This window comes from Humulus lupulus, chromosome 3 (genome assembly GCF_963169125.1).
Source record: "Humulus lupulus chromosome 3, drHumLupu1.1, whole genome shotgun sequence".
In the NCBI taxonomy this organism is placed as follows: domain Eukaryota; kingdom Viridiplantae; phylum Streptophyta; class Magnoliopsida; order Rosales; family Cannabaceae; genus Humulus; species Humulus lupulus.
In genome coordinates, this window is record NC_084795.1 from 46051586 (window position 1) to 46058571 (window position 6986).

Genomic DNA, 6986 nt, shown 5'->3' on the forward strand with positions numbered 1-6986 from the left:
TACATGCTTGTCAAAGATTTCTTAGAAATTTGCTCAACATTTAAATTTCAAAAAAATTTCTGATGAGTCGGTCAAACTAAGATTATTCCCTTTTCATTAAAAGACAAATCAAAAGCTTGGTTAAACTCCCTTCCCACAGGGTCTATAACTACATGGGATCAACTTTATAATAAATTCTTGCTGAAATTTTTTCCTATGTCTAAAACTGATAGTCTAAGGAGAGAAATCTTCGAGTTTTTTCAAAAAGATAATGAAGAGTTTTATGAATGTTGGGAAAGATTTAAAGATTTATTATTAAAATGTACTCATCATGGTTTTGAAAAATGGAGACTTGTAAAATATTTTTACAATGGTTTGACTCCCTCTAATCGTCAAATGATTCAATCTATGCATATCGCAAAATTTTTAAAATTTCAAGGACAAAAGGCTTTGGACACCCTTGAAGATTTATCTGTCAATTATCAACAATGGAATTATTTTGATCCTAGGTCTAGGTCAACTATTTCACCAAAAAGAGGAGGAAGGTATGAAGTAAAAGATGAATTAGACTTAAGAACATCCTTAGACGAATTAGTGAGACAAGTATAAGCTTTTGCCATAAGTCAAACTATAAATTCTCAAATACAACCAAGAAAAGACGTTTGTTCTATATGTTCTAGTCCTTGCCATAATGCCCAATCATGTCCTTCCTACAAAGAAGTCTTTTCTGAGGAGGCCAATGCTCTTCATGCTTATGGGAAACCAAATGATAGCCCATTTTCATCCACTTATAATACAAATTGGAGAAACCATCCAAACTTTTCAAGGAGACAAAACCAACCTCCAATGAATCAAGGGCACCAATACAAAATGCAAAACCAAACTCATGCTCCACAAAATCAACCATATCCTCAACAAAGGAAACCTTCCTTAGAAGATACTTTACAACAATTCATGCAATCCACTCAACAAATCCTACAAAATCAGTCTCAATCAATTACCAAACTCGAGACACAAGTAGGACAACTCGCTACTACTTTAGCTGATAGAGAAAAAGGAACATTCCCTAGTCAACCTATCCCAAATCCAAAAGGTCAATATGAGATAGGAAAGTCTAGTCATAATGGAGAAGTCAAATCAATTTTAACTCTTAGGTCCGGAAAGAACATTGTCAAACTCGATTACACACCTAAGGTTGAAAAAGAAAAAGAATAGAGTCAACATTCTAGTTCTAATGCCAATGACTATTCAAATGAGGATACTCCAATCCATCCTTTTATTCCAAAAGCCCTATTCCCACAAAGATTACTTCCAATTAAAAAATGCGGCCAATATAATGACATCTTAGAAGTTTTTAAACAAGTTAGTATCAATATCCCTTTCTTAGATGCCATTAAACAAATTCCCGCATTCTCTAAATTTTTTAAGGATCTTTGTACTGTAAAAAGAAACACTAGTGTCCCTAAAAAGGTGTTTTTAACTGAACAAGCTAGTTCCATTATTCAATATAAGAGTCTTGTTAAATATAAAGATCCTGGGTGTCCCACAATTTCATGCATTATTGGTGATCATTTTATTAACAAGGCTTTACTTGATTTGGGTGCTAGTGTGAATTTATTGCCTTATTCTGTTTATAAGCAACTTGGTTTTGGTGAACTAAAACCTACTTCTATAATTCTTCAATTAACCAATCATTTTGTGAAAATTTCTAGAGGCATTATAGAAGATGTTTTAATTAAAGTTGATAAATTTTACTTTCCTGTTGACTTCATTGTTCTTGATACTCAACCTGTGGAAAATGTGCATGCTCAAATTCCTATCATTTTAGGTAGACCATTCTTAGCTACATCTAATGCAAGTATTAATTGTCGTAATGGTGTATCTAATGTTGCTAAATCTGTTGAGTGTGAGGAAGTGTATGAAGTTAACATGATAGATAATATTTGTGAAGATGATGGAAATGACTTACTTGACTTTTGTGAAAAATACTTTGATATGAACTTGCATGTTGATGATTCTAATGATGATGTGAATTCTTTGCAAGAGTCTATACCCTTAAATGAAACCAAAGTTGAACCTTTTTCACCATTAGATCATGTACAATCAATTTCCAAGTCTCCAAAGTTAGACCTTAAACCTTTGCCAGAAAATTTAAAATATGCTTTTCTAGGAGAGTCTAAAACATTGTCTGTTATCATAGCATCTGCTTTAGATAAAGAACAGGAAGATAAATTGTTAAATATCCTTAGAAAACATAAGGAAGCCATACGTTGGACTATTGGAGACATTAAAGGAATTAGCCCATCCATATGCATGCATAGAATCCATCTAGAAGAGAATGCTAAAACCTCAAGGGAATGTCAAAGAAGGTTAAATCCAAATATGAAAGAAGTAATTAGAGAAGAGAACGTTAAACTATTGGATGTGGGTATCATTTACCCTATTTCTGATAATCAATGGGTTAGTCCAATCCAAGTAGTGCCTAAAAAGGCTAGGATCACAGTTGTTGAAAACGAGAAAAATGAATTAATCCATACTCGAGTACAAATGGGGTGGAGAGTGTGCATAGACTATAGAAAACTAAATAATGTTACTAGAAAAGACCACTTTCCTTTACCCTTTATTGATCAAATGCTTGAACGTTTAGCTGACCATGCATATTATTGTTTTCTTGATGGCTATTCGGGATATAAACAAATCCCCATTGCCCTAAAAGATCAAGAAAAGACCACATTTACTTGTCCATTTGGGACTTTTTCCTATCGCCACGTGCCTTTTGGGCTATGCAATGCACCTGTGACTTTTCAAAGGTGCATGATTTCAATTTCTCTGATATGGTTGAAAGATTTCTTGAAGTGTTTATGGATGACTTTTCTGTGTTTGGGTCTTCCTTTGATGAATGTTTGTACCATCTTTCTCTTGTCTTGACTCGTTGTAAATAGAAAAACCTTGTACTTAATTGGGAAAAATGTCATTTTATGGTTAAAAAATGAATTTTTTTAGGCCATGTAATCTCATCTGAGGGAATAGAAGTTGATAAAGCAAAAGTTGTTCTCATTTCAAAACTTCCCCCACCTAAAACTGTAAAAGAAATTCGATCATTCTTAGGCCATGCCGGTTTTTATAGAAGATTTATAAAATACTTTAGCAAATTTTCTCGGCCTTTATTTCATAATCTTGGAAAAGAAAATGCTTTTGTCTTTAATAATGATTGTCATGTTGCCTTTGATAAATTGAAAAATCTTTTGACTACTACACACATTATTCAACCTCTTGATTGGAAAATGCCTTTTGAAATAATGCGTGATGCTTCTGATTATGCTATAGGTGTTGTCTTAGGACAAATACTTGAAAAAATACCTCATGTAATTTACTGTGCTAGCAAAACCTTGAATGATGTGCAATTAAATTATTCCACAACTGAAAAACAATTGCTTGATGTTCTTTTTGCATTGGAGAAATTTAGGTCTTATCTGTTATGATCTAAAATTATTGCTTATTCTGATCATGCTGCATTAAAATATCTCTTGTCGAAAAAAGATGCTAAGTCTTGTTTGATCCATTGGATCCTGCTTTTACAAGAATTTGATTTAGAAATAAGTGATAAAAAGGGGTATGAAAATGTTGTTGTTGATCATTTGTCTAGGCTAGTTGTTGAATATACTCATGAATGCACTCCTATCACTGAAATATTTCATAATGAACAATTGATGCATGTTTCTTCCTTGCCTTGGTATGCTGATATTGTTAATTATTTGGCCACTAAAGAAATACCATCTCATTGGTCTAAGCATGATAAATCTAAATTTTAATCTGAGGTTAAAAAATTTATTTGGGATGATCCTTACATGTTTAAATACTGTCCTGGTCAAATAATTAGAAGATGCATTCCAAATTGTGACCAATCTAAAATCATATATTTTTGTCATGATCATGCATGTGGATGACATTTTAGTGGTAAGAAAACAGCTGCTAAAGTTTTACAATGTGGTTTTTATTGGCCTACTATCTTTCGTGATTCATATGTTTATTGTAAAGCTTGTGAACATTGCCAAAAGTTAGGAAGTTTAACTTAAAGGAACATAATGTCTTTAAATCCTATTCTTATTATCGACATATTTGATGTTTGAGGCATTGATTTTATGGGACCATTTCCTAACTTTTTTGGTAATCTTTATATTCTTGTTGGAGTTGATTATGTATCTAAGTGGGTCGAGGCTATTGCATGCCACACTAATGACCACAAAGTTGTGCTTCAATTTTTGAAAGAAAATATATTTTCCCATTTTGGTTCACCACACGCTATCATTAGTGATAACGGTACACACTTTTGTAATAAGTCATTTGAACATTTGATGAAACAATATGGCATTACACATAAAGTCTCAACACCATATCACCCACAAACTAGTGGTCAAGTTGAAGTATCTAATAGGGAAGTTAACCACATTTTAGAAAAAAACTGTGAATCCAACTAGGAAAGATTAGTCCTTAAGACTCACTTATGCATTATGGGCATATCGTACCACATACAAAACTCCCATTGGCATGTCACCCTACATACTTTTGTATGGGAAGGCATGCCACTTACCTGTTGAGTAGAACATAGAGCCTTTTTGGCAATTAAGCAGTTAAACTTTTTTTTAGACAAGGCAGGTGAGAAAAGAAAACTTCAATTGAATGAGCCAGACAAAATTAGGAATGATGCATATGACTATTAAAAAAATTATAAGGATCGTATGAAAATTTACCATGACAAAAATATTTTGAGAAAATATTTTTCTCCAAGTCAAAAAGTCCTTTTATACAACTCTCGTATGTATTTATTCCCGAGAAAGTTAAGCTCTAGGTGGTCCGGTCCATACATTGTTCGTATTATTTTTCCACATGGAGCTATTGAAATTGAAAATCCTAAAAATTGTGATATTTTTAAAGTTAATAGACAAAAATTAAAACCATTTTTAGAATTAAAAGCTGGTGAAGTGGATGAAATCCTCCTTGAGGATCCTATTTACCAAATTATTTGATTGCTTGCGATAACTTGTGTTCTATTTGTTTTAATGTTTGTTTGTTTTATGTGTGATTTAATTTTTTTCTATTGTATCTTTTACTCTCTTGGCGATGCACTGTATCGAGGTATGACCATTCTAAATTCTAAACTCTTTTGCTTTTCAAATTATATTTGTGTTTCAACACATTGACGACAATGTTTAAATTAAGTTTGGGGGTAGTGAGTTTACATGGTTATTATTATTATTATTATGAGAGTATGTTGTTTATTGTGTTTTGTGTTGTTTTTTTTTTAATAAACAAAAAAAATGGTGATATTTATCATTTTCAATGATAAAAATCTTGATTGAGTTTGAGTTTGGTTCTCTTAAAAATAATTTTTAAGCTTTGTCTTTAATTATTGGGTCAATTTTGCTTATAACAAAAATTACATTTTCCATAACAAGAACACTTTTATTTCCTATAAGTTTAAGTGAAAAATAATTTTTTGAAAACCTCTTTTTAAAAGCGAAATTGACAAGTTAATTAATTACATAAGCTTAACTTGTATTCATAATAATTTTTTAGAATCATTTTCATTGTGCAATTTTTGAGAAAATACTTTTTATATCACCAATAATAAAAAAATGTGTGTTTTAATTTTCTTTTGCTTGAGGACTAGCAAAACATTAAGTTTGGGGGTGTGATAACTTACAAAATAGAGTTATTTTACCATATTTTATATGTTAATTGTTGCTTAATTCTTGAGTTTTTAATTGATTTGTTAAGTTTTTAAGTAATTTTGAACTTATTAGGTTTATTTTGATTTTATATATTTTTGTGTTTTATAGTTATTTTGTTGTAGTTTAATTATTTGAATTATTGCGTTTAGTTAGAAGTACAAAAAATGCAATTTTTTTTATCTTTAATGTTAAATTAAATTAAGTTTTAATTAATATTCTCAATGAATTAATATGACTCATTTTATAATTGAAAATATTTTACTATGATTTAATTTATTTTGTAGGAAGATTATTGCATTTGTGGTGCTTGAAGCAAAAAAGAAAAGAAAAGTAAAGGTGTTTACCCAAAAAACGGCTCCAGATGGCGTGCCATAATCGACCTACACGTGGCAGGCACGTGGCAACTTTAAGAGAATGAATCTTGTTCGACCATCGACCAGAGAGTTATTGATTTATCAAGCCTCACGCTTAGGTGTGACCAATCTGGTCGCATACTTTCATTTACTTCCTTTCGGATATGCAATCTTGTAATATTTGCATTAATTATATTTTCTTTTATTACCATGATACGCAAGTCTTAATTGTAATTAAGGCCCATCGGCCCATGTAACCTTCTTGAGCCTATAAATGAGACTCAAAGGGCTCAAGGGAGGGGACCTTTTTTGGAACTTTTGATCTTGGTATCCTGAGAGAAGAATATATAGTGACTGTCACCGAAGTTGTAATCTTCTGAAGGCTTGTGAAACTCGTGAACCCTAGTTCATTGATCACAGCGTTGGGATTCAATATCAATAAGAATACCAAGTGGACGTAGGTCATTACCATCCAATTGGGGCCGAACCACTATAAATCGTTTGTGCGTTTGCTTTCCATTTAATTTCTCTTTTTTTTTCATCTCATTTTCTATTGTTTATCTGACTCAGTGTTGTTGACCAATTTGAGGGTCAACATTTTGGTTCTTTCATTGAGAGTTGAACTCAAGACTTCAAGAAGGTAAAATGGCTAAGACATCCAAGAAGACAGGGCAGACTGCTGGCGCTGCATCCACCCAACCTCCTCCACCAAATATGGCTAAAGATGAGCTACAATTGGACTTTGAAGAGAAAGAAATGGATTCTGAAACCCTGAGGACAACACTGAGTGTGTTGCAAGAGAAGTTGGCCAATCTGAGGGCCAATCAAGAGGATGCGGCTGAGAAGTTGGCATTGCAACAGAGGGAAATCGAGTGCCAATGCCAAGAACTGAATTAGCGGCAGGTAGACATGGACTGCTGGC

At 32.4% G+C, this 6986-nt stretch overlaps 1 non-coding gene across 1 annotated transcript; it reads right to left on the bottom strand.

The window, feature by feature from the left end:
• Positions 1 to 210: 210 nt before the first annotated feature.
• On the bottom strand, positions 211 to 317 carry LOC133828143 (small nucleolar RNA R71). Its single transcript, XR_009890781.1, has one exon. It is a non-coding gene; the product is annotated as a small nucleolar RNA R71 (small nucleolar RNA).
• Positions 318 to 6986: the final 6669 nt, after the last annotated feature.